The 27,933-nt window shown below is 39.8% G+C and overlaps 1 long non-coding RNA gene across 1 annotated transcript; it reads left to right on the plus strand.

Moving 5' to 3' along the window:
* Positions 1-3,778: 3,778 nt before the first annotated feature.
* LOC125355367 lies at positions 3,779-24,664 on the plus strand. Its single transcript, XR_007211650.1, has 5 exons — positions 3,779-4,832; positions 18,338-18,412; positions 19,520-19,596; positions 23,815-24,480; positions 24,515-24,664. It is a non-coding gene; the product is annotated as an uncharacterized LOC125355367 (long non-coding RNA).
* The last annotated feature ends 3,269 nt before the right edge of the window (positions 24,665-27,933 follow it).

A 27,933-nucleotide genomic window follows, 5' to 3' on the forward strand; every position in this document is an offset into this window, starting at 1 on the left:
CTTCTATGCAGGAAAAATATAGGACAACTGAAGCACTCATATTCTAGAACATAGATTGTACCATAATCACTTTGACCTGAAATTTTTCAGAGTGCACTTTTGTCAACTACCTGGTGTAGTTATAAAGTAACTTCTATCATGCAGTTACAAAATAAGTAACTTTTCTCATGTACTTTCCTGATGAATGCTTTGAGGTAAGTCTATTTCCTTATGTAATTCTAGGAAACTAAATGAATTTGTCTTCAATATAGGGTGTTTGGATATAATCCAATTACATGTTGCAGGGAACTAAATCTATTATGGCTTTAGAAGAGTTCATCATAAGCCATTCTTTTTGGAGAATAATTTGGATAGCAAATCCAGTAGAAATTAAATCTGGTTGTGTGCCCTCAGGCAAATTATTCACTTACCCTCTTAGACACTCAGATTTTTCATCTGTAAAATAAAAATATCAAATCAGATGTTGTCTAAGGTCCTAGTGTCTCTTGTATCACAATATGCCAAAGAAAAAGGCCATCTTCAGGCTTCAAGAATAAGTACACCAGGGGCTGGGGATATGGCCTAGTGGCAAGAATGCCTGCCTCATATACATGAGGCCCTGGGTTCGATTCCCCAGCACCACATATACAGAAAATGGCCGGAAGTGGCGCTGTGACTCAAGTGGCAGAGTGCTAGCTACTTGAGCAAAAAGAAGCCAGGGACAGTGCTCAGGCCCTGAGTCCAAGCCCCAGAACTGGCAAAAAAAAAAAAAAAAGAAGAAGTACACCAAACCACACCTTATTGGTCCAACTTGAACAGTATGTACAATTCAACTGGCAGGTATTTGATGCAATGATTTTCTATTTTATTTTAGATTATAAAACTCTAATATGAATTTTCTGGAAAAAGCTAAACAATCCTTGCAAGAATTTCTTTTGGAAATCCCTCTTTCTCTGCACTGAGTGCAGACGAAAAGAACACACATTGTGCTCAGACACTCTAGCGAGATCCGATGAGTACATAGGCTTGTGGCACTGACCATCTTAAATATTGTTAGGGTTTTATGTCCTCTTGGGAAAATTCCTAACACTTACTGTTTATGAACATTACCTTCTTTAAATCTAGCAACAAAGTATACCTGGACCTATTTTACAGACAGAATGTAGAGGACTGCTCAATGAGCAAGTGGCAAAGCTAGATCTTGTTGCTTATCTACCTACCTCCAAAGCTCAACTTTCTAGTCGTGTTTAATAGACACCCATTTTTATACGTGCCCAAATAGTTAGTGGCCCTTTATTTCTTCTGTATTGGCAACGTTGCTTGGGATAGAAAAAGTGCAACTGTTGACATAAAATAGCTCTAAGCTAAAAGTCCCAACAAGGTCCATTAAGCTAAGTGGGGATCTGTCTTTTCTACTAGTGACACAGCTAAAAGAGAGAAATTAGTGTTAGCTTGGTTGACAGGTTCCTACAGTGGTTGGGGATCTTGTAAATATGTTCTTTCTTTCTACCTATCTTTCTTTCTGTCTGTGTCTGTCTTCTTTTTTCTTCTTCCTTCCTTCTTTTCCTTCCTTCCTTCCTTTCCTTCTTTCTTTTTCTTTCTCTCTTTATTTCCATTTGTGTGTACTGGACCTGGAGCTTGAACTCAGGGCCTGAGTGATGTCTCTGAGCTTTATTGTTGAAGGCTGGTGTTCTACCACTTGAAACACAGCTCTACTTCTTGCTTTTCAGAGTGTTAATTGGAGGTGAGTCTCACGAGGTGAGGTGAGCCTCCCCAGGCTGGCTTCAAACTGCATCCTCAAATCTCAGCCTCCTGAGTAGCTAGGGTTACAGGCATGAGCCACTAGCTCACAGCTTCTGGGAGATTCTTATATAGGTGTTTGAGAACTACTTGTTTAAATAAAGCAAAGACATTACAATTTTCTTTCTTTCACTTCAAAACTGACTCGCTGTTAAAAAACAATAAGAGAATAATGACAGTTTCCAAAAAATTACACCAAGCACTTAAGTTGAAATGTGTTACCATTTTACTGTCTTTATCAATTAAAAGAACTAGTCACTAATGTTCAATTTGATGGTAGAAATGTTCAGAACAATGAAAACTCAATTAAAAGGATATAATGCTTTGTCAAGAAATCTATCATTTTTAATATCATTTTATTGTTTCTCTCCTGTGGTAGTTTCAGTGAGGGACTTAGGTTTGCATTCAACAATAGGTGCCATTCCACGGCTTTTACCAGGTGCTACTCACTGTGAGAAGTGTTTTACTCACATTATCTTACTCTATTCTGGCAACACTGCGATGGTAGAGATGTTACCCTCACTCTCCTCCAGGAGAAAACTAAGCTTAGATTAGACATCCACCTCCTGCTCTTTGCAAGGCTCCTGAATCTCCAGAGACAATAGACTTCCTGGACAGCATCCCCTTTCTGTCCTCTTATCTTGATGTTAATGTCCCCTATTACTTCACCCGAGTCTACCAAACACAAGAAGCCGGAAGTGTAAACTGTCCTTTGTGACACATTTCCTTTGTTCCTTTAATTCCCAACATAATGCCCACTCTGGCTAACATTAAACTCAATTTCTGAAAATTTGAGCCCTCCAGCCCCAGACAACTGCCTTTAGGAGGCTTATGGAAACACAAGGATCTCTGTGATCTCAGCAGCAATAATGACCCTCAGAGGGGAAAGAAGAGGACCAACATAACAGAGTCATAACTCAGTCGGATGTGAGAAATGTATCAAGAGCCAAACTGAGCAGGAAGAGAGGGAATAACTAAAAGAACAACTGAAAGTGATTGATCAAGAGAAAATTTGAAGCTGGCAATTTTTGTAAATAGCTTACTATTTCTATTTCACTGCCATATACCACCAACTACTATCATGCAAATTATTAAATGTGTTGGGTTAACTTTTTCCAGTAGAACTATCTTGTTTCTATTGCAACAATGTTACAGTACAGAGTTGAATAGAGAACAGTTGTTTGCTTACCATTTCTGAGTTGTAAGGACCATTGGTCCTATCTGTATTTCACTAGGTTTGAGAGCATATATCAACCAAAGGAGCATATGCTCTAATGACACATAGATATGACATATCGATGTCTAGATATGTATGTATATATGTGTATATGTATATATACAAATATATGTGTATATACATGTATGTATATGTAGGTATATATACATACACAAAAGAATTTGTTTTATTTGGTAGTGAATAGGTATTAGTACAGACCTAGACACTTACAAAGCTCTTCTAGCCATGTGTCTATATTAGAAACCCACCTAGTGCTGAGCACTGGTGGCTCACACCTATGATCCTACCTACTCAGATGACTAATATCTAAGGACTGTAGTTTGAAGCCAGCGTAAGCAGACAAATTCAAAAGAGTTATCTCCAACTAACCAGCAAAAAATTGTAAGTGTAAGCATGGCTCAAGTGGTAGAGACTTAGCTGTAAGCTACAATGTGGTGAAAAAGCATGAGGCCCTGAGTTCAAACCCCAATACAACACAAGGGGGAAAGGAAAAGAAAGAGAAAGAGGAAGGAAAGAAGGAAGGAAGGAAGGAAGGAAGGAAGGAAGGAAGGAAGGAAGGAAGGAAGGAAGGAAGGAAGGAAGGAAGGAAGGAAGGAAGGAAAGAAGGGAGGGAGGGAGGGAGGGAGGGAGGGAGGGAGGGAGGGAGGAAAAGAGGGAGGGAGGGAGGGAGGAAGGAAGGAAGGAGGGAAGGAAAATAAATATATATATACCAATGGTTGAGAGATCTTCCATTTTAGTCACTTGTTTTATTTAATCACAGGAACTATAGTGATGAGTAGGGTGACTAGGTAGGAATTCTTTGCCTACCCACTCTGCTCCTTTTTCCAGGTTCCTCTTTCCTGAAGTCCTCTTCAATTAAAACCTTGCAACTTTGGGGAATAAGTGAGATAAAAAAAAATTGCAATGATTTAAGTACTTACTGAACACCAGACCCTGTGCTAAAACAGTCATTTATACTTACCTTGTTTTCACAACTTATGAGGCAGGTGCTACTCTCATCTGTGATTTTCACTCTTAAATCATATAGCCTGGTAGCAGAGGAGCCTGATATTTGATCCAGGGCTCCTTTATGCCAAAATATTTACTCTCAATTTCTACAGAGGGCTCCCCAACATCTATTATGTCATTTAGCCTGGTCAGGACCAAATATGGCTAGGAGCAGAGACAAATCCTTCTGTAACTGAGGTAGAGTTCAGCCTTTGCAGTGCAGCCACAAGAAAAACTGAAGCACAATCTGATGGCTGCTGCCTCATGAGTGTTCTTCCAGGAAATGGATTTCCTTTCCTGTGGTTCCTTTAAGGAAGCCCACACTTCTGGTACCTGTGAAGGGTAAGCGGGGACCTTCCTAGACTCATCTTTACTACAGGAAATGAGAACCTTTCCTATTCTTTCCAATATACTTCGTTCATCTCAGTAACTTGTCCTAAGTCTTTTGACTCTTAGGAGTCAATATCTCCTAACCCAAAGCACATTTGTGCTCTACAGATGGTGGCAAGGTGACTGGTCAGTGCACCAAAATCTCTTTTATCTGCATTATGCTGGACGATTGATAGTATGGTCAAACTCAGAATAGAGTTGCTGAAGACTGTGAAATTAATCGAAGCTCTTTCACACTCCTTTCATCCCATAGCAATGACAAGCACATAGTAGTAAATAATAATAGATTGTATTTAATGAGAATTTTCCAAATGTTTGATAGTGCTCCACATGAATGATCTCTTTTGGCCTACAGAGCAGCAATATGCAGTGGACACATTGTGAGGCTCAAGAGATTGAGGCTGAGAGAAGTTATGTAATTCCCAGTGTCCCAGAGGTGGTAAGTATAGAAGCTGAAGCAGAGCCCAGGCAGTTTTGTTCAAATCCAGTGTATGAATGACTGTGCTCTATCTCCATGGCTCTATAGCTCCTCTCTAAGCATCAGGACCAGTACCCAGGGCCAAATTCATGGCTCTGCTATGTGGGCAGCTCTGAAGCAAGCAGGTGGAAAGGGGGTTGGATCGAAGCCCTGGAGAATCCCTTCACCAAGGTGGGGAAGAAAGAGTGCGATTGGACACACAAACTTCTGTTCCTCTGAAAGAGGATGACATCAGTGAAAAGGAAGAGTTGGTGGACCAGCTGTTTGTGTTGAGGAACAAGTAGACTGCTCTGAAGTGTGACCTTGGGAAACTTTCTTAACTTCTACTTAAATAAAGCCCTTGGAGATTCACCTCTAAAATGCTTGTAGGGCAGAAGTGATATGATCTCAGATCTAGCATTGTGTCCTGCACATGTCCATTTTGTGACTCTGACCATTACCATCCTACCACATCCACATCTGAACAGAACCAAAACCCACTGGAAAACTCTTTTCAGTTGCCAGTGCTATGGCAAGCCTGTGGAGAAGGAAATTTTGTCCCTAAATTCTGAGATAGTACAGAACCACAGTGGCAGAGCCATTCTCCCAAGCCTAAGCTGAGGAATGAGCACAATGAATGGGCTCGAGTTTTTCCTTTTGTTTCTGCTTTTGAACTTTCCAATGTTAGGACCTAGAAGCTGCAAAATGGAGGAATGCAGTTGGCAGGAGGAAAAAGACAACCAACTCAAACAGACCCTGATTAATCAGGCTTGAGAACAGGCCATAATTTATTCTACAATTGTCTCTAATGGGAATGGGGGTAGAGCAAGAACAGAGGCAGGGAAACAGATGCCCCTTAAAGTTTCTCATCAAAAAGCTAATGAACCATACTTTATGAATGCTATGGTGTTTTATGATCTAAACTTCTTTTAAATGTCTAGGTCCAGAGCCAGCTCTCTCTCTCTCTTCTGCCAAGAGAAGTGTTGCTATCTTTGCCACTGCTGATCTTTGTTATTCTTTGGTTGGCAAAAAAAAACAACAACACACAAAAAGAATAAAGCCAAAATGGATGGGCTTAAATGTAACACTTGAATTCACCATCTCCTGTCATATATTAGTTGAAGAGGCTTTGAAATACACACAAAGGTATTATACGTAAACCAATAACAATTTTTCTTTCTTATTCAAACCATGAATACTGACTAGCTAATTTTCATGGCATTCCCATCAGTGAGCTTTATTATCCTGTTCCAACTCAATTCTTCTTCAGCATTTTAATCTGCCTAGATGATTTTATTTTATCTCCACAAAACTGTTTTTACCAGCATCCTCCATTTTGTTCAGATTTTCTTGTCATAGCTGGATACATCCAGCATTGGCAGTCAGGTGCGATGGAATGGGATAGGTGAGATGAAGAATGGAACAAGGCATTGGCATGAGCTAATGTGAATGGTTAGAGGGGATGGGCAAGGAAGTACAACCCAGATGGAAAGACCAAGGGAATGGCTAGTGGGGTTCATGGAACTACAAAGGCAATAGCATAAATAAAGCTGGGGTAACAAATGACAATTAGTGCATTCAACAGATGCAGATGATTATCCCCCCACAGTGAGTATATGTACCCTTTTTCCTCATCTGCACGGAGCAGTGCCTGCCTCTGTTCTGCTTGTTGAAGATGGGTAGCAGGAGTCAATCCATTTGTGTAACAGAATACTGTACCCCAAACTAGGTACTTTATTCAAACAAACAAACTCACATTTCTGGAGGTCCCAAAGCACAGCACCAACATCAGGGGGATTTCATTGTTGTTGTTCCGACAGTGAAGCTTGAACTCAGAGCCTTGCCCTCTTGTTTAGGTGTCTCGCTCAAGTCTGGCACTCTATTACTTGAGCCACAACTCTACTTCTCAATGTCAGTTTTTTGATGAGAGGCTCAGGGGAGCTACCATTACACAATGAAAGAAAAGGCAAGAAACCAGGCAAGGTCAGGCTCACTCTTTAAAAAAAGAAAGAAAAAAAGATAGCATTTTGGCAGTACTGGGGTTTGCATTCATATCCTTGTACTTGCTAGGCCAGAGCTCTACCACTCCTGAAAAACCTAACCCATTCTTCCTTACCAACATTAGCCAGCACAGTCATTACCTAACCATCTCTTACTTCACTGCAACTTTTTTTCTTATTTATTGTCAAAGTGATGTACAGAGAGGTTACAGTTTCATACATTAGGCCTTGGGTACATTTCTTGTACTGTTTGTTACCTCCTCCCTCATTCCTCCCTCCTCACTCCCCCTTGCCCTCTCCCCCCATGAGTTGTTCAGTTGGTTTACACCAAATGGTTTTGCAAATATTGCTTTTGGAGTCGTTTGTCTTTTTATCCTTTGTCTCTCGATTTTGATATTCCCTTTCACTTCCCTAGTTCTAATACCAGTATATACAGAATCCAGTGTACTCAGATGAGATACAGTGATAGTGCGGGTACAACCACAGGAAGGGGATACAAGAGGATCATCAACAATAGAAGCTACGGTTTCACATGGCATGTTGAAAGTAATTACAACAGTGATATAACAGTTGTTTCCATAACATGGAGTTCATCTCACTTAGCATCATCTTATGCGTTCATAAGGGCATAGCTATTAGGCTCTTGTGATCCTCTGCTGTGACTAGCCTAAACCTATGCTAATTATTCCCTATGAGGGAGACCAAAGAGTCCATGTTTCTTTGGGTCTGGCTCACTTCACTTAGTATAATTTTTTCCAAGTTCTTCCATTTCCTTACAAATGGGGCAATGTCATTCTTTCTGATAGAGGCATAAAATTCCATTGTGTATATGTACCACATTTTTCTGATCCATTTGTCTACTGGTGGGCATCTGGGCTGGTTCCAGATTCTCACTATGACAAATTGTGCTGCGATGAACATTGTTGTGTTGTTGGCTTTAGTGTGTTCTTGTTTGTGGTCTTTTGGGTAGATGCCCAAAAGTGGGGCTGCTGGGTCATAGGGGAGCTCTATGTTTAGCCTTCTGAGGAATCTCCATACCACTTGCCAGAGTGGCTGAACCAGTTTACATTCCCACCAACAATGAAGTAGGGTTCCCTTTTGGCCACATCCCCTCCAACATTTATTATTGTTTGTTTTCTTGATAATGGACATTCTTACTAAGGTAAGGTGGAATCTCAATGTTGTTTTGATATGCATTCCTTTTATGGCCAGTGATGTAGAGCACTTTTTTATATGTTTCTTGGCCATTCTCATTTCCTCATCAGAGAAGTCTCTTTGTAAGTCTTTAGCCCACTTGATGAGGGGGCTATTGGTTCTTTGTGGTTTTGTTTTAGAGGAATTTAATTTTTTAATTTTTTTTCAAATTTTTATTATCAAACTGATGTACAGAGAGGTGAATTTATTTTTTTTAGTTCTGCATATATTTTAGATATGAGGCCTTTGTCCACTGTATGGCAGTAAAGATTTTTTCCCAATCTGTGAGCTTTCTGTTTATCTTGTGTGCTATGTCCTTTGCCCTGCAGAAGCTCTGCAGTTTGATATGGTCCCATTTGTCCATCCTTTCCTTGATTTGTAGCATTTCTGGGTCTTTGTTCAGGAAGTTTCGTCCTGTGCCACAGAGACCAAGTGTTTCTCCTACTCCTTCTTTTAGTGTTTTCAGAGTATCTGTTTTGATTTCGAGGTCTTTGATCCATTAGTATAGTCAAAATGGCAATATTACCAAAGGCTATCTACAAATTCAATGTAATACCCATTAATACCCCAACATCATTTTTTAATGAAATAGAGGAAGCAATCCAGAAATTCATATGGAACAATAAAAGACCACGAATAGCAAAAACAATCATAAGCAGAAAGAACAGTGCTGGAGGAATTACAATACTAAACTTCAAGCTGTATTATAAAGCTACAGCAATAAAAACAGCTTGATATTGGCACCAGAACAGGCCTGAAGACCAATGGAACAGAATTGAAGACCCAGAAATGAACCCACAGAACTATGCGTACTTAAACTTTGATAAAGGAGCTAAAAAAAAAATAGGATGGAAGAAAGATAGCCTCTTTAACAAATGGTGCTGGCAAAACTGGCTCAATACCTGCAACAGACTGCAACTCTTAAAGTTGCCACAACCTTTCACCACCATTACATTGAGGACCAAGCTTTTAGCACATGGACCATATCCAAACCATAGTAACAGGCCTGATAAGCAAAGGCTTACAATATATGTGTACAGTTAGACTCACCTTTTGGGTGTCTCCCAGTACCATGAGGTGAGCCTGTGAGAAGAGCATTCATTCAAATGGGGCCAGAGACAAACAGATCACACCTGTGGCTTGGAGGAAGCTAGACAAACACATTTAGTATATACATTACACTTAGCAAGTTCTTTCTGGCCTCAGAGCCTCCACAACTGTTGTTTCTTTGACCTTTCTCTTTCTTCCAATCTGTACGTAAATATCAGGTTCTCAGAGCCCCTGCCCTGACTCTCCTCCCATCTAAATGATGCCTGTCCCTATATTAATTCTTCTTTAAAGTACTAGGTTATTTTCCTTCATTAGACCACAGTTTGTTTCTTCTTATTTTTAATTTTTGCCAATCCTGGGGCTTGACCTTGGAGCCTGGGCTCTGTCCCTGAGCCTTGCTGTGCTCAAAGCTAGTGCACTTTCACTTGAACCACAGCACCACTTCCAGCTTTTTCTGTTTATGTGGTACTAAGGAATGGAACCCAGGGATTCATGCATGCTAGGCAAGCACTCTACCACTAAGACACCTTCCCAACCTCGTAGTTTGTTTCTATGTTGTATGTTTATCTCTTCCATCAGATTTCTAGAATGAAATATACCAACTTCTCTTCCTAGAGACTACAAAGATAGCATATTCTTTTTCTCCCAAGTACCTTTGAATCCAGATGTAGGCTAGAGCTATGTAATTATTTTCTGTCTATGGTTAGAAAGGACCTGAGAGACTGAGCCATAGTGGATACTTAGCATTTATTTGCATGACAAATGCTACCAAATTTTACTGGTTTAAAAGAACAACTTCCAGCAGGGCACTAGTGGCTCATGCCTGTAATCCTAGCTATTCAGGGATCTGAGATCTGAGAATCGTGGTTCGAAGCCAGCCAGAAAAGTCCCCATTAGACTCTTGTCTCCAGACTCTTATCTACTCAGAAAAACCGGAAGTGGTGCTGTGGCTCAAGTAGTAAAGTACTAGCCATGAGCACCAAGAGGCTCAGGGACAGAGCCTAAGCCCTGAGTTCAAGTCCTAGGATCAGAAGAAGGGGGGAAAAAAGCTACTACTTTATGATTTCTCAAAGTTTCTGTGGACCAGGAAGTTGGGAGGCTCAGTTTGGCATTTCTGGTGCAGGCTGTACCATGTAGTCAGGTGTTGCCAAGGGCAGGCCAGGCACCTCTTCTTACCATCTCAGGACCACTTCATATGGCATCTCCGAACAAGTTTAGGTTTGGTCAAGTAATCGATAAATGTCTCAATAACTAGTCTAAGCACAAAAGACACATGGGTGTGGCACAGGGTCTTCTCCCTCTGTCATCTCTTCGCCATTTCACCTTGTGTATAGTGAGTGCATCATGACTTTGTCTTCTATCTCAGAACTTTCTGCAAGCCTGCAGCAACTCATTGAGCCCCCACCCCCACCCTGCACCGTTCCAGGTTCAACCAGGAAGAGATAGATAGGACACCTCTCAATCCAAGGAGAATAAAAAATCATTGGGCAAATGAACAAACCTTTTATCCCATGAATAGACAATGCTGGAAATCATCCTTTAGACTTCAATGGTCCCTACAGACTTTAGTCTTTCTTGCCTAAGGTAATGACCCCATAATGGACACTTCGTTAACTTTTTCCTTCTTGTTCCTTCATATCTGCTTCCTGAAATTAACTCTTACTCTAAGTTTCCCAGCTTTTAGAGAAAGCTAAAAAAAAAAAAGAGAGAGAGAGAAAGTTACTCTTATGGGTGGGTGAGATAGTGAAAATCATACTAGCAGTTGGCTTTTAGAGGCTACTATAGAAGATAGGAGCAAAGTGAGTTAACATTAATTGAGTGAAACCATCATAGATGCATCCTCAATGTTGCTATTATTTATCTTATATACTTTATCTCTCATATTTTATCATTTACAAATAAGATATAACTTTAATTTGATAATATAACTATATTTGTCAGCATTTTTCTCTTAGACACATGTAAACATCTTATAAATCTGGCTTGGAGGTATATGAACATTAGGTACATCCTATAATCATTATTTTTTTTGTCTTTAGCATCTTCTAATTCCCATTCTGTTTCTCTAAGTCAAGGGTAAGGACCAAAAGAATTTTTAGGGTATAAATACAATCAAATGAGGAACATAGCTTGAGAAGAGTCCTTTAGTACCTTAAAGCCTGATGATGAACCCCAAGCATCCCCCAGCCAAGGAGGAAAGTGACAGGAAGGATCCAATGGTCTTCCTAGTAGGTGTTGGGACCCTTAGCTTATAAAAGCAGGGGTTGTTCTTCACTCATCCATAGCACCTAAAAACTGGTTCAGAGTGAAGCCTGTCAAATGACTGTTGATAGGAACAAGGTGAGAGAGATGCCATCATGGTAAGTTCAAGAACACATAGGAGTAGAGACCGATGAGGTAAAGAACACTGGAGATGCTAGTTCAACTAAAGAGGGTGAACAAAGCCTTCATGTAGCCTCATGCAGTAGGGGAGAGCACCATTGAGTTTGAGTACCTAGCCGACTGTAGGTCCTCCAGGATATAGATAACTTGTTTCCACTACATCTCTATCTTTTTGTGTGTGTGTCTTTTCTTTTTTGGTACTGGGGATCGAACCCACGATGTTGCCCTTAGCTAGGCAAGTGCTTTGCCACTGAGCTACATCCCAGCCTTACATCCCTATCTTTTCCTGTGGCTCTGTGTTCCTTTTCATACCTTCTTGTGGCTCTGAGGGCTCTGTGTCTTTCTCTTTCTCCTCCTGGAAAGAAACCTTTCATCTGCATGGGTCTTTCTGCCTCCTACAGCATTTGATAATCTGCCCTTTACCTCATTTTCTTCCCTGAAAATTTAATCTTCCATTTTCCCATCTCTTTAGGCTCAGCCCACTCTCTGGTGGACCAGATGGATGCATCTGGCATTCAGGGTTGATAATGAGTTATCCCTGTTCAGGACCATTTATATCATAATAGCCCTTTCTGTGCACTTAGTTCACAATGACAAACATATGCTAAGCATTCCATAGTGAACTCACAGGGACACTGTGGGATATTTTGTAATGTTCAAGGGGAATGCAGAGACATCTGTCAGATTGTGCCCAGATTACTACTATTAAGTGAGTTGGACTTAGTTACTTAATAAACACAACTGTTAGATATTTCTTTTGGCTTAAGAGAGCCAAGAAAAATCTGTTAAGACAATAAATGTGCTGTGAATACAAGTTTCAGAAACTTATGCCTAAAGCCTAATAAGCAAGTGGAAGTGGCATTTGAGCACCTCAGGAAAGCTATCAGGAAAAGAATCTATGAGCCAAAATATCCCTTCAGAGTTTCCAGATCACACCACGAAGGTGAGTGTCCACCTTTCCAGTGGGGTAAGACCTCCAGTTTTGTCTTTGTCAGCAAATTCTAAGTCCTATCCTAGGTGACAACTGACTACCTGTATATAGTGCTGGTCCTGGGGCTTTGAAGCCAGAGTCTGGGCACTGTCCCTGAGCTATTTTGTTGTTGTTGTTGCTGTTCAAAGCTAGCTGTAATCCATAGCTTCATATCCAGCTTCTCTTGGTTTTTGGAGATAAGAGTCTCATAGACTTTCCTGCCTGGAGTTGGCTGTGAACTGAGAATGCATCTCAGTCTCTTGAGTAGCTAGGATTACAGGTGTGAGTCACCAGTGCCCAGCTCAGACTATATATTTTTAAAAGTGAATTCTGATGCTAGCCCCATGGACAAAGAAACATGTGTTGAAGGTTCAAGTGATCCTCATAATTCCTATCATATTTTTTCTATTCTAGAATGTGAGCTCAAAAACGCAAGGGCTTGGGGCTGGGGATATAGCCTAGTGGCAAGAGTGCCTGCCTCGGATACACGAGGCCCTAGGTTCGATTCCCCAGCACCACATATACAGAAAACGGCCAGAAGCGGCGCTGTGGCTCAAGTGGCAGAGTGCTAGCCTTGAGCGGGAAGAAGCCAGGGACAGTGCTCAGGCCCTGAGTCCAAGGCCCAGGACTGGCCAAAAAAAAAAAAAAACGCAATGGCTTCCTTTGTTCAATACTGTATAACTAGTTTGTACGAGCTCCTAATATATAGGAGGTCCTCTAAAATACATCAAATAAATAAACTGGGATTTCATGAAGGAACTGAGTTCAGAATTGAGGAGAGCCATCCATTTTAGTCCTCCTTATTGGGGGAAGGAGTATTAAGTAGCTAGATCCCAGATCCATTTCCATGTGGCTGCGCTTTCCCAGACCATGATAAATAGCCTCCAGTTCTACTAGGTAGACTTCATCTTTTCTTCAGTATCCAGGAATAATAATACTAATAATATACGTATATATACTTCGTATTTATCCTGAATCTAAATTCTACACTGGATGTAAGCTCTGTGAAGCTAGAGGTTTCATTTTGTCACTACTGTATAACCAGTCCTTATAAGAATAACTAGCACCTAGAAAGCAGTCAGTAAGTATGTTGAATAAATGAACTGGAGGTCGATGAGAGAACTAAGTCCTACTACCTTGTCACTCACTGTTTGAATGGTATCAAGAATGGCAATAGCGGGGCTGGGGATATAGCCTAGTGGCAAGAGTGCCTGCCTCAGATACACGAGGCCCTAGGTTCGATTCCCCAGCACCACATATACAGAAAACGGCCAGAAGCAGCGCTGTGGCTCAAGTGGCAGAGTGCTAGCCTTGAGCGGGAAGAAGCCAGGGACAGTGCTCAGGCCCTGAGTCCAAGGCCCAGGACTGGCCAAAAAAAAAAAAAAAAAAAAGAATGGCAATAGCAGGTGCTCCAAATCTAGCTAGTTAGGTGACTGAGACCTGAGGATTGTGGTTTGAAGCCAGCCTGGAAAGGAAAGCCCATGAGACTCATATCTCCAATAAACCACCTAAAAACCAGAAGTAGAGCTGTAGCTCAAGTGGTAGAGTGCTAGCCTTGAGGGGGGAAAAAAGTTCAGAGACAGTGCCCAGGCCCTGAGTTCAAGCCCTGGAACCAGGACAAAACAGGAAATAAAAAAAGCCATATTGCAAAAGACTGAATGAATAGAAAAATCCCATTCCTCTACATCTGCTCTTCAGACAATCCTACCCACACAGCTGGTATAATTCTTTCTGCACCTATTCAACATGCCTTGGGTTGGAAATGGTTAAGAAAGCTTCTGCCTGCTGACTGGTGTGTACTTAAGGAGGGATACTCAGCCATCCCTGGAAGGTGACTTGTGGGACCCCACAGTTAATGGCTCTGTAAGCAAATCCGGCCTTTAAAGGCTTCACAAAAGGGCACATTGACAATTGAGGCTGTAGTCTAAATACTGTCTGGTACTGATAAGCCTGGCTGGGAACGCCTGTCCTATCCCTTCTCCAAATCAAAAGCTCTTTGAGAGGCAGCCAAGCATTTGAGATCAGCCAAACAGTTCTAAGTGCATTATCTTGTCTAAGCAAAGCATGAAAAGTAAATTAAGAGCCTTACTGACCTCACTGACTTAGCATTAAAAAAAAAAAAACACAACTCTGCTTTTACCTAATATATGGCCATTGTCCTAAAGAGAACTCCTCCCTTCCCTTAAAATTATATTTAGTATGAAGAAATTCATTCACTTCAGCAGTCTCATTCTATAAAGATACTTCCATTTCCACTTGCTCTGGTCATTTTTAAACCAATCACTAGAAGAGGAGATGGAATGACCATAATTAGCCTACCTACCTACTAGTTCTTAGACCTGCAAGGTCCACCCTAGGAATGGCAGGTGCAGTCCCCTAGATTTTTGAGGGGAGGTAGATATCTTAAAAGAGCATCAGGAGTCTCTTAGCTGAGAAGCAAAGGATAGGTAGGGGCTAGGGATGTGCTATAGCAATGTCTAACATGGACAGTTTCATAGCTAGCAGACTTTAAAGGTATAGATGCAATGTTGAAGACCCTTGGCATTAAATATTATAGTTCTTTCTGGTGTCCTCAGCTGGCTTCCGCCAAATAGCGCGCACGCGCACGCGCGCGCACACACCCACACACACACACACACACACACTTTGTTGTCCATTTACCTCTCCAATCTGCCCTCTCTTTACTTGCCAACAAGTAAGCTTTTAACTCTTTTTAGACTGAGGCTGGTGATCAAAGTTACTGTCTTTGCCATTCCATTGGCTCAACATGAGATGATGCTGCCCTAACTTCATCAGACACATTTGATATAATTTTAAAGTCTTTACACATACTACTGACATTGAAGAAATGACCAGATAGCCTTTTCCTGCCTTTTCTTTTTTAAATCATCCTATGGTCTTGTAACACAAAGCTCAGTCCTATCCCTTTAAGATGCTTCCTTAGATTGCTACTGCCTACCCCAGCCCCTTTTCAGTCCCTAGAGCAGTTAACTTTAAAGGTTTTTTGTATGTATTCTTAATTTTTTTTAAAGAATCTATGTACAACTTACAGAACGTTCAACTGACATCCAGTAATATTAATTATAAGTCTAATTCCCAACATGCAGGCTCTGAATATATGTCGTGTCAAGATCTTGGAGCAATAAGTATGCTTAAATGATTCTATTTGTAGTCAATATCTGCCATCTAACTTGGCAACCCTGATTCTCATTCTAAGACTATCAGATCAGCCAGTTTTCCTTTCTATAAAAAGATGTATACTTAGATTTTTAATTCAAGTAATCAGATCAATGTCCATAGCTGTTTCAGTGATCTCACTTTTAAATTCTAATTCAAAAGTGGATGGATGAATAGATGGACTCACAGATTTACCAACCATCTTTTGGATAACATCAAGAATGTCCTCCTTTATTCCTGCTGGCATCTATTCCTCAAGAGGATGCATCCTGGAATAATTCTTTTGTTTGGCACCCTGGGGTCAATTCCACAACAAAAATCTCTAGGGTGGGTGTGAAATCTTTTGTGTGTGTGTGTGTGTGTGTGTGTGTGTGTGTGTGTGTGTGTTTGTGCCAATCTTAGAGCTTGGACTTCAGGCCTGAGCACTGTCCCTGAGCTTTGTTGCTCAAAGCTAGTGCTCTACCACGTGAGCCAAAGCTCTATTTCTGGCTTTTTGGTGTTTATTGAGAGATAAGAATCTCATGAACTTTCCTTCCCAGGTTACCTTTAAACTATAACTCTCCCGTTTTAGCCTCTGAAGTAGCTAGGATTAAAGGTATAAGCCACTGGTGCCTCTCTGAAGTCTATCTTTTAAAGAACAGGATTTTCAAGAAGTGGGGAAACAGACAACTACAGAATTGGCAAATCAACATTAGGAAAGGATATAGTTGGATTGAAGATCTAGAAATTCATTCCTTTAAAATTCGTCCAAGGGATTCACAAAAAGTTATTTGTTGATACCCAAGGGGTGGGCAGGAGTTGGGGGCTAAAGGCGGCATCCTGAAGCCCCTGTGGAAAGCTGAAGTCTAACTCTGCCCTTGGTCTTGGCTGCATTGGAGCATCAGAGCTTGCAGCTTTCTGATCCCTGTTTTAGCTTGGGGAGACTCATCAAGGTCAAACTCAATTCCTTTCAATTTTGCCTTGCCTGTTAATTGTGGGTTATTTTATTTTGCTTTTCTTAATGGAATTCTAAACTTCTTGAATGACGAGTCTATAAAAATTTATCTTAGCTTTCCCTTTCTTGCTCTCAGCAACAAACATTCCTTGCCTGGGCATCTTCTTCCCGGTAGAAAGGAAACCTGATTGGTAACGTGAGGGTAATTTGATGAACAGAGACTGGTTTGGGAATGAGACAGTCTTAGTTAAGTCATTCAAAGCCATGGAAAAGCTATGGAGATAAGAGAATATTTGTCATAAAATATGCTTTGTGTTCCAGGGTTATTTCTACGGTTGTTTGATAAAGGTTTCCTACTGGACTTAATGGAAAAGTAAGACATGCTGTATTTGCTGTAGACTACAGAGGCTGGGTGTGTCAAGCTCTTCATTGAGTTTAAGTTCAGTCACATTTATTACACTGGGTAATAAATAAATGAAAAAGATAATATTTTGGCCTCAAGGTGTTAACAGATTATAGGTGAGAACTAGCTATGGTCACCCATTAGTTATGTGGACTGCTGAGCAAATCTCCTCTTCCCCAGTGATGCACGTTGCCAGAGGTTTTAGAGAAGGACTAAAATGTCCTAATATGTTGAAGCAACATTGGCCCCTTGGCTCTACCTCTGGTTCTTGCTCAACTCTATCTACCCCAAACAAGCATCTGAGTTCAATTCTTATTTCAAATTTGTCCAAGTGGCTGGGGCACCTCTCAGTTGCTTCTTTGTGTTGCTTCATGATAGCATCCTTCTTATCAAGAGGTTATTTATTTACTCTCCTATAAATCCAATCCACTCTGCTATACATGAAAAATAAAGTACTGTGAGTGCTCTGTATCTTTCCTGGGAGCATAAGAGAGGCAGTTCTTCTGGGACAAGAAGGTACACTTTGATTTTCAAGTAGTGACAGTTGAAGTTTATTGCCCATTGGGCCAGGTCATGAGAGTTTTTTGCCTCTCCCTTAGCTCCTGGTTATCCTTTAACAGGGAAGAAGATTGAAGAAAGTGAAACTTGTTATTTTACTAATATAATGAGAGTATTAAAGCAAAACACCATTGGGGCTAAATGTACTAGCATACTCATTGTAATTCCAGCATTTTAGAGGCTGAGGCTGGACAAGGACAGTTTAAGGACAGGCGGGCCCACACAACTATATAGAACTATCTTAAAACAAAAAATGAAAAAGATAAACAAAACACTATTGACAAAACCTGAGTTTTGTCTAAGATTAGACTAGAAAGATTTAAGAAAAGGTAAGTAAACTATTCCTGTTTTGTATCTAAATAATTTTTAACAATACATGAGCCATAGTACAATTAGTAAAACAATTATGATTGCAGGTACCATATACAAAACAAAATTAGCACCTAAGGAAAGAAGGGAATGTTTGTATTTATAATCTCTAGAGCATCAAATGGATAGTCAGAACTTGGTCTTTCCCTCTGGCTGCTTGTTGTTAAAATACAGATGATGATAGATGATAGATGATAGATGATAGATAGATAGATAGATAGATAGATAGATAGATAGATAGATAGATAATAGATAGATGATAGAGATGTTGTTGTTAGAATGTGTGTGTGTGTGTGTGTGTGTATGTGTGTGTATCAGATATCTCAGTACATGAGATCTGATTCAAACCATGGGGATGGGGGAGTCTCTCCTAGCAAAAGCCTTCTACCAAATCATCAGATTAAGTGTATAAGACCAGAAATTGAATTTTCTCCTTTTTGTTTTTTAAAGAATAAGTATGCACATCCAAGCAGGATTGGGGGTGGGGCACTCTCTTACCAGCACAGCAGACTAAGAAGGAGCCAGGTGCTAACTTTGGGCAGCAAGACAGCTGGATTTCTTTCTTCCTTCAATACCATCCTCTCCCTCTCCATCCCCATTAAAAATCAACCAAAGGGGGCTGGGAATATGGCGTAGTGGCAAGAGTGCATGCCTCGTATACATGAAGCCCTGGGTTCCATTCCCCAGCACCACATATGTAGAAAATGGCCAGAAGTGGTGCTGTGGCTCAAGTGGTAGAGTGCTGGTCTTGAGGAAAAAGAAGTCAAGGACAGTGCTTAGGCCCTGAGTCCAAGTCCCAGGACTGGAAAAAAATAATAATAAAGAAAAAAAATCAACCAAAGAAATTTACTACAGTTAATGGCTAAAGAATGAGAGCAGATAGAATGAGAACAGATGCACAGTCTTTATACATTTCATGTTTTGATCAGGCAGACGCTCAACTCTTCTTTCTTAAGCCCCATCTATAATCCATTGCCAATTTCCCCTCCTCCCTTTTCCTGAGGCATACTAATGAAAGTTTCAAGCCAGGCTGAGGAAGGATTTGAGCTGGCTCGCTCCCATATATGCGTAGCTATCTTTGCCCCTGCTTCCTGAAGACAAAAATGAATTCAAAGCAACTTGTATAGTAGCAGCTGCCTCATTCTCCTCCCCAGCCTGGTCACATTCTGTTGTTCATTCTTGGGCACTATTTCAGAAGCTTACTCATCCTGCCATTCACTTCCCCCACCTCCTACCTCTGCCCCCAAACAAGACATTAGGAAGGAAACATGAGAGATCACATTTTGGCCTAATTGAACAATAGCCCTTATTTCATCTTGAGTAAGATAAATGGGCTGTCCAACTTCACTTCTCACTTTATCTGTAATGAGGTTTCTCTCTCAACTGTTTACTAAAGTATTAAAAAGCACTTTGCAGTGCCCGCTGGTATATTCCATCAAAGAGAGTCAATAAAACAGATGAAGACATATGAGAAAGCCAGAGAGATAAGGTGCCTTTTATGAAAGTTCACATTCTAAAACTATTAGAACTGCTTGCCCTCTATGAATTCAATGGGAAATACACAGCCTTTTCCATTCTGGTAGCAAAGAGGTTTGTTTGTTTGTTTAATTTTTATTTTATCTTTTTATGTAGGTCAGAAGAACCCATGATAGGCTTTCCCAGGGTCAGACTGAGGTGGATAACTAACTGCACCCATTAATGTCTAAGAGGTAAGAAATTGCTAGTGTGCTGATATCCTAGTAGGCCATTAGCATCTCTATAGCAGATATACTTTTGTGGAATTTTCCTCTCACCCAGTGATGAGCTGTGAGTCTGTTCTTGTTCTGTCTTCAGCATATTCACAAATGTTGAGAACTACAAAGGTGAACATTGGGAATTGGAAGGCCTGGGTGCAGACCCCATGAACTGTAATGCATAATTAATTAATTTTCACTGTACCTGATTTCTTCCTTTATATTCTATACTGATGAGTGTTGCATGTAAAAAATGATCAACTATGTTTGATGTATTGAAATTTTACATATGAATTAAATATGGATTTTGTTTTTTTTGGTCATGGGACTTGAACTGGGGACCTGAGTGCTGTCCCTGAACATTTTTGCTCAAGGATATACTGCTCTACTACTTTGAGCCACACCTCTCCCTCTGATTTTTGAGTAGTTAATTTGAAATAAGAGTCTCACAGGGACTTTTCTGCCTGGGCTGTCTTTGAACCTCCATCTTCAGATCTCAGCCTCCTGAAGAGCTAGGATTACAGGCGTGAGCCACCAGTGCCTGGCTGGATTATTTTTTAATCATAGCCACAGTCCCATTCAATGCTTTCATTCATATATGGGCCTACTGAATGCATAAAAGACAGGTAAACATGAAAGAGAATAAGGGCAGAAGATATAGCTTACTGGTAGATTACTTGCCTAGCATATAAAAGGCACGGGGTTAAATCCTCAGTATCAGCAAAAGAAAAAAAAAGGAATAATAGACATGCATGACCCTTTACAAAGGGCCTAGTCTTCAGTCAAGAGCCCCCAAATAGTTCTTCCTACCTGAATATTTTTGGCAAACCAGTAATTCCACAGATCAGAGCCTTTATCATCAGTATTACCATGTTCATTTTCAGACTCTACTAGACTATTTAGCTTCTAAAAGAGGAGTTGCCCCTTATTCATTTCCTTACACTACGCCCCTAGAATAGATCTGTTAATATAATTGGCATGTGATGTCTATGTGTAAAAGAATGAACTGAGTAAATAAATAAATGCCAAATGCAGAATACAAATTGGAAAAGATAAATGATTGATTATGTTTTGCCTTGAAGAGCCCTGGTGCAAAAGCAAGGTACAAATGACTAACCTCTTATTCTATAAAAAGTTTGATCTTTTTTAACGTGGTTGTTTGTAGTACTGGAATTTGAACTCAAGGGATCGTGTGCTTGTTTTGTATGTGCTGTGCAGCCTGACCAATCCCCCTAATCCTTTTGTGGTTTCATTACTTTTTAAAATAAGATCTTGCATTTTTGCTGGGGCCAGCCTCAGACTATGATCCTCCTGCCTATGGCCTCGCATATAACTGAGACTACAGACACACTTGTGGTCTATTGATTGAAACAGACTCTTGAACCTTTCTGCACATACTGATCTCGAACCAAGATTATCCCAATCTCCACCTTTTAGTAGCTGAGATTATAGGTCTGACTCACTATTGGCCTCAAGGTCTACATCTGAAAAATGCTAACAACCAAATTAAACAGAGTTACTGTGGGATAGAGAGTTAAATGAGATAGTATAGGTAAAATACTGCTAAACAAAATTTAATTCTCTTAGTCTATTCCCCTTCTCCCTAAATAGTTAGAACACAACAATGGAATTACAAGGAAAGGCCCAAGATGCAACTACAGATTGGAAATTTATCAAAGAAATAAGAATTTGTGAGCCACAGGCAGGCATAGACAAGCCCTCAAAAAGAAAATGAAGAGAAATGGCTGATAATTACATTTGAAGCATATGTACAAGCCTGGCAGTAGTAGTTCATGCCTATAATACTAGCTACTCAGAAAGCTGAGGTCTGAGGATAGAGGTGAAAATGACCAAAGCTTTAAATAATGATGGGTACCTAAAGTTTGGAAACTGATATGCTATGACATTTAGATCAGTCTTCATTTCTTTGCACCTTGTTATTCTATTCTGTAGATCTACCATTGTGCTCTTGGATCACTCTTTCTTTCTTCAGCTAATGATCTCAAATTTTGCTCAGGTAGAAAGGCCCCCAAGACTATACCAAAATTGCTAAACTAGGGGCATGAATCATATGGTAGAGCACCAGTTGTAAACAAACAATTTGAGGGAGAGCATGACGCCCTAAATTCAATCCTCAAAGCAGGATGATGGGCAGGTGAAGAAAATATGAATAATTTTGGGAGAGCTGAAGAAACAAAGAGGATATTGTGTTATGGAAGTAACTCAAGAATATCATGGTATATATGGAATAAAATAACAAATAGGAAAATAAAAATCTAAATATAGGAGTGATTCAGTTCCTGAGTTTTAGGTTTTGATCATTATTTAAAGTGCTTTCTACTTTCTGATTCTAAAATTTTTCAATTCATTTTCTACCATGTATCCACTAAAAATGAAAGACAAACTTTATTGAAGGAAAAGAAAATTTATGAATACCTCTTCTTAAAATTAATCATTTTAAGACACAAAACCACTCACATTTCTTTCCAGTAAAGCCTGGGCCAGAACAGCCAATTGTGGTGGTATAAATCCCATTGTTCCAGACACTACACCTATTAGTACATTTCTGAGTTACATTTGTATTTCCGGAAAACACATTATGCTTCTGGCATATATTTAGTCTGTGGTTGACTTAAAACTTTCTAACTTCTTTTTAACCAAGTCAGAAGTTGTTAAAAATACACATACCTAATTACATTAAACTTGAGTTCATATTCAATATGGATTTGGTTCTGGCCTGTCTAAACTTTTTTTAGTTTAATATCCAACATTTTATTATCCCTCCTGGATTTTTTTTCTTTATTGTCAAAGTGAAGTACAGAGGGGTTACAGCTTCATATGTTAGGCAGTGAGTACATTTCTCATCCAACTTGTTACCTCCTCCCTCATTTTCCCCCACCTCCTCTCCCCCCATTTCCCTCTCCCCCCCCCATGAGTTGTACAGTTGGTTTACACCATGTAGTTTTGTAAGTATTGCTGTTGCATTGGTTTGTCTTTTTGTCCTTTGTCTCTCTGATTTTGGTATTCCCTTTCTCTTCCCTAGTTCCAATATACATATATACAATATCCAGGGAAAATCAGTTATAGTGATATCAGGGGTAAAACCACGGGAAAGAAATACAAAAAAGGGGGGGGCACGGTTTCACATGGCATGTTGAAACAAAAATGATATACACTTGTTTCCATAACATGAAGTTCATTTCACTTAGCATCATCTTGTGTTCATAATGGCATAACTATTGAGCTATCGGCATAACTATTGATCTTCTGCTAGGTCTGTCCTAGATGTGTACTAATTATTCCCAATAAGGGAAAACATAGTCTATGCTTCTTTGGGTCTGGAACTTCACTAATATGATTTTTTCCAAGTCCTTCCATTTCCTTATAAATAGGCAATGTCATTCTTTCTGATAGAGGCATAGAATTACAATGTGTATATGTACCACTCCTTGATTTTTGTTACCTAAAAATTTGATTGTCATTCCTCTGTGTCTCCATACCATTAGATTTATCTTTTAGATGAGGAGCATCACACTAGAAATAACAATTCAGTTGACTCTTCCTTAACCCTCCTATGTACTGGATTTTTAACCTTTTTAAATTAATTTACATTAAAATTTACAAAACTGCGAGCTACTTAAGGGGGAAAGAAAAACATGGTTGCTTATCTTCACATTTGTAGCCCAGTACCTAAATGAGAGTTGTATCCAGCTCACATTTCTCTCCCTATATCTGTTAGAAAGTCTTGACAAGTTCCCTGAAAGTAAGACCATGTGGACTGCAAGTCACCATGGATTCTAATTGGACAGCCAGTCTGTTAATAAAGGCATCACTCATTCCCCCGTGCTCATTCTAGCTCACAGAGGCATGACTCTCTTCTCTGTTTTCATGAAACATCTGTTCAATAACTATTCCATAATGGTGCCAAACATAAGTATCTAAATATCTGTGGACATTGATAATTAAATGTTTTAAAGAATTAGCCTTAGTAAGGGAAGGGGTGACATTGTCTAAAAAGAAATGTCCTCATTACCTGACTTATATAACTATAACCCTTCTGTATATCACCTTTACAGTAACAATTTTTTTTTAAAGTTCAAGGGAAAAAAAGGAACTCGCCTTATTTCTTAAGTCCAAATCAAGTTTTTATAAACTTCCTTTACCTTCCTTCTTTTCCTAACCCCTTTCAAACAGGACCAGTCACGTTCCTCCCCGTGACCTGTGGGACAGGAGGCAATGACTTAGGCAATGACAGGAGGCAGTGGCTGCAGAAGAGAGGACTCCCTCAGCTCTGAGCTCAGCAAAGACTTCCATTTGTACCTCGCAGCTCTCCATGGCACTAGGTGGCTTCATGCATGAATGTGTGGGGACGGAGCATTTCCAATTCTCTCATCTGTTCCAGGACTTTCCCCAGGGCTACTTCATTCCCAGGTTCAGCCCAGCTCCACATGGGCACATTGAACCCCTCACCCCAAACAGAGCTCACAAAGATGCCATTCTCTCTGGGCCCAGACTCCTTCCCTGCAAAAATAAAGAAAAAATAAATAAAAATAGTAATAGATCCAACCATAAATTCTATGAATTCGCTGTAATAAAACATAAAAGTTGCATGAATTTAACTCAGGTTGATTCCCTAACTTTGCTATGGTATGAGTAAGACACGTAACCACTTTAAATGTCCATTTTCTCATCTGTAAAATTAGAATGATAAGAATAATGTCTCATAGGGAAGCTGATGGGGTGAATATTATAAAACTACATGAAAATGGGGCAATGAGATAGCAGAGATGGGACTTCGTCTGACTTCCCTGTGAGAACTCCGGGAAGCCAAAGGTTCTCAAGGCCAATTTAGAATTCCAGGTCTGTCTGGGAGGCCTAGTCAGTGCAGACACAGAATTACAGTTTTCTGGTTACAAACTGTATGTCTTTTCTGTTCTGGAATTGAAAAGGACCATGCTTTCTTACACTACTCGGTGTCCGGTATAAGAAACCACCATAACCAACTTTTTTTTTTGCCTGTCCTGGGACTTGAACTCAGGGCCTGGGCACTTTCCCTGAGCCTGTCTGTGCTCAAGGCTAGTGCTCTACCACTTGAGCCACAGCACCACTTCTAGCTTTTTCTGTTTATGTGATACTGAGGAATCAAACCCAGGGTTTCATGAATGCTAGGCAAGCACACTACCACTAAGCCACATTCCCAAGCCCATAACCAACCTTTGTACAACATATTTCCCATATAGCAGCAGTAAACTTCACAAGAATTTAACTCAGATGAAAAACTACTGTGCTTCTAAATCAACTGAACTTTTTTTTTAATTACCTGTTTGGTAAGTGGCCAAATAACTAACTTTGGATTCTATTGCTTTGCTCCTCCCATCACACTACCTATATTGCTTTTTAGCCAACAAATATTTATTGGTATGCCCAGACTCTTGGCCAAGTGCCAGCATATGCACAAGCTAGGAAGCTCGCAGCTGAATACGCATGGCAGGTATAAAATAATAAAATAGTTTTAAGTAGCACACATGCAGTATAGAACAATTACCATAGTGATTCAAGTTTAAGCTCTAAACCAATGGCTGTGTTTGAGTCTGTACTGCATGGATGATCTTCAAGAAATTAATGAACAGTTTCATGACCTAATTTCTTTATCAAAAAGTGAGGATGATAATACTATAGGTGTTACAGGTTTTGATGAATATAAGGGGTGCTATGTTTTAAGTGCCCATAATTAGTGCTCAGTAAATATTAACTGTGATTAGGGGGAACTCTGAAAAAGAAGATAACTTTGAGGGATAAGAATGTGAGGGTGGGGGGTATGAGGGACAAGGTAACAAACAGTACAAGAAATGTATCCAATGCCTAACATATGAAACTGTAACCTCTCTGTACATCAGTTTGATAATAAAAATTTGGAAAAAAAAAAAAGAATGTGAGAGAGGGAATGGGGACTAGTGCACAGAAGAGAAGATCGGGGACAGTGAAGAGCGCATAGACCCATCAGACTATACTGAGCCCACAATTGCCACATCTCCATGGCAGAACCCAATCTCAGATTTCATCAAAACTTGTCAGGGGAAGGGGTGGGAGTTTATCAGGGAGGAAAACAAAAAACCTTAAGTCTTAAAAATGTAAAGTATCTGAACCATTTTGGATTAATATTTGTACAGAGAGAGAAAGGGTCTAGTTTCAGTGTGGATATCTTGCTTTCTCAACATCATTTGCTGAAGAGACTGTACTTTTCACCAACCAATGTTTGGAACTTTTGTTCCATTTTGGGACCTATGTCTGAAATATTTGAAAAATGTAAGTGGCTCTAACTATATGAGCTTATTTCTGGGTTCTATTCTATTTCTGGATTTCTGTTCCATCTCATTTGTCCATGTGTCTGTTTCTGTGCCAACACCACACTGGTTTTATTACTATGTCTCTGTATAATTGAACTCAGGTATCTTAATCCTCTAATATTCTTCATATGCTCGGTCCTATTTTAAGTATTTGGGTCCTCCGTGTTTCCATAGGAGTTTTAGGAATTTTTTCTGTTCCTCTTAAGAATATCATTGAGGGCTGGGGATATGGCCTAGTGGCAAGAGTGCCTGCCTCATATACATGAGGCCCTGGGTTCGATTCCCTAGCACCACATATACAGAAAATGGCCAGGAGTGGCGCTGTGGCTCAAGTGGCAGAGTGCTAGCCTTGAGCAAAAAGAAGCCAGGGACAGTGCTCAGGCCCTGAGTCCAAGCCCCAGGACTGCCCCCCCCCCCAAAAAAAGAATATCATTGAGATACTGATGTGGATTACAGTGAATATGTAGATTACTCTTAGTAATATATCCATTGTTACGATATTTATTCTGCCAAAGCAAGAACACAGACGTTTCCATCTTCCTAAATTTCTTTCTTCATTAAAAAAAATTGGTGTGTAGTTAAGTCTACATTTTTTAATTAGTTTTATTTATTTTTGTTTATGTGGTACCAATTGAACCCAGGGCCTCATGCATGCTAGGCAAGTACTCAACCACTAAGCCACACTCCTAGATCTTTGATCTCTTTAGTTAGGTGTGTTTCTTGGTCTTTCTTGAGGCTTTTGTGATCGGGTTTGTATTCCTGATTTCTTTCTCAGCATGTTACCTGTTAATATGTAGTGAAAGTTACTGATTTTTGTGTGTTGATTTTGTATATGGCTACTTTGCTGAAAGTGCTTATCAGATACAAGAGTTTGTTGGTGGATTTTTAGAGTCTTTTAAATATAGCATCATACCATTAGCAAATAGGAATAATTTGACTTCTTTCTTTCCTATTTGTACCTCTTTCACTTCTTTTTCTTGTCTTGTTGCTCTGGCTAAGACTTCAAGTACTATATTAAATAAAAGTGAAGGGGCTGGGAATATGGCCTAGTGGTAAAGTGCTCACCTCGTATACATGAAGCCCTGGGTTCGATTCCTCAGCACCACATATATAGAAAAAAGCCGGAAGTGGCGCTGTGGCTCAAGAGATAGAGTGCTAGCCTTGAGCAAAAAGAAGCCAGGGACAGTGCTCAGGCCCTGAGTCCATGCCCCAGAACTGACAACAAAAACAAAATAATAAAAAAAAAAATTACGAACTGTTTGATGAAAATGAACTGAACAACTGAACAACTCGTGGGGGGGAGGGGAAAGGGAAAGAGGGAGGGGGAGGGAGGGGGGAGGGAGGAATGAGGGATGAGGTAACAGTACAAGAAATGTATCCAATGCCTAATGTATGAAAGTGTAACCTCTCTGTAATTCAGTTTGATAATAAAAATATATATATATATATAAAACTTGATGCAAACACACACACACACAAAAAAAAATGTGAAGAGAGCTGACAGCCTTCTCCTATTCCTGATTTTAGAGGACATGGTTTTAGGTTTTCTCTATTAGTACAATTTTGGCTATAAGTTTGTCATTTATAGCCTTTATGATGATGAAGTATCTTCCTTGTATCCTTCATTTCTTCACCACTTTTATCATAAACTGATGTTAATTTTATATTCAGCAATGATTTTTTAGCATGAACTTTTCTTACATCTATTGAGATGATCATGTGATTTTTGTCCTTGATTCTGTTTATATATTATATTATATTTATTGATTTGTATATTGAATCATTCTTACATCCCTGGAATGAAACCAATTTGGTCATGGAACAAAATCTTTTAAAGAAGCTGTTGAGTTCAGCTTGCAAGTGTTTTTAAAGAATGCTGTGTCTGTGTTAATTAAGAAAATTGATCTATAATTTTCTTTTTCATGTTGTATCCTTTTTGTGTCCAATCCTTATCCAGTACCATAAA

This window comes from Perognathus longimembris, chromosome 7 (genome assembly GCF_023159225.1).
Source record: "Perognathus longimembris pacificus isolate PPM17 chromosome 7, ASM2315922v1, whole genome shotgun sequence".
Classification (NCBI taxonomy): Eukaryota; Metazoa; Chordata; class Mammalia; order Rodentia; family Heteromyidae; genus Perognathus; species Perognathus longimembris.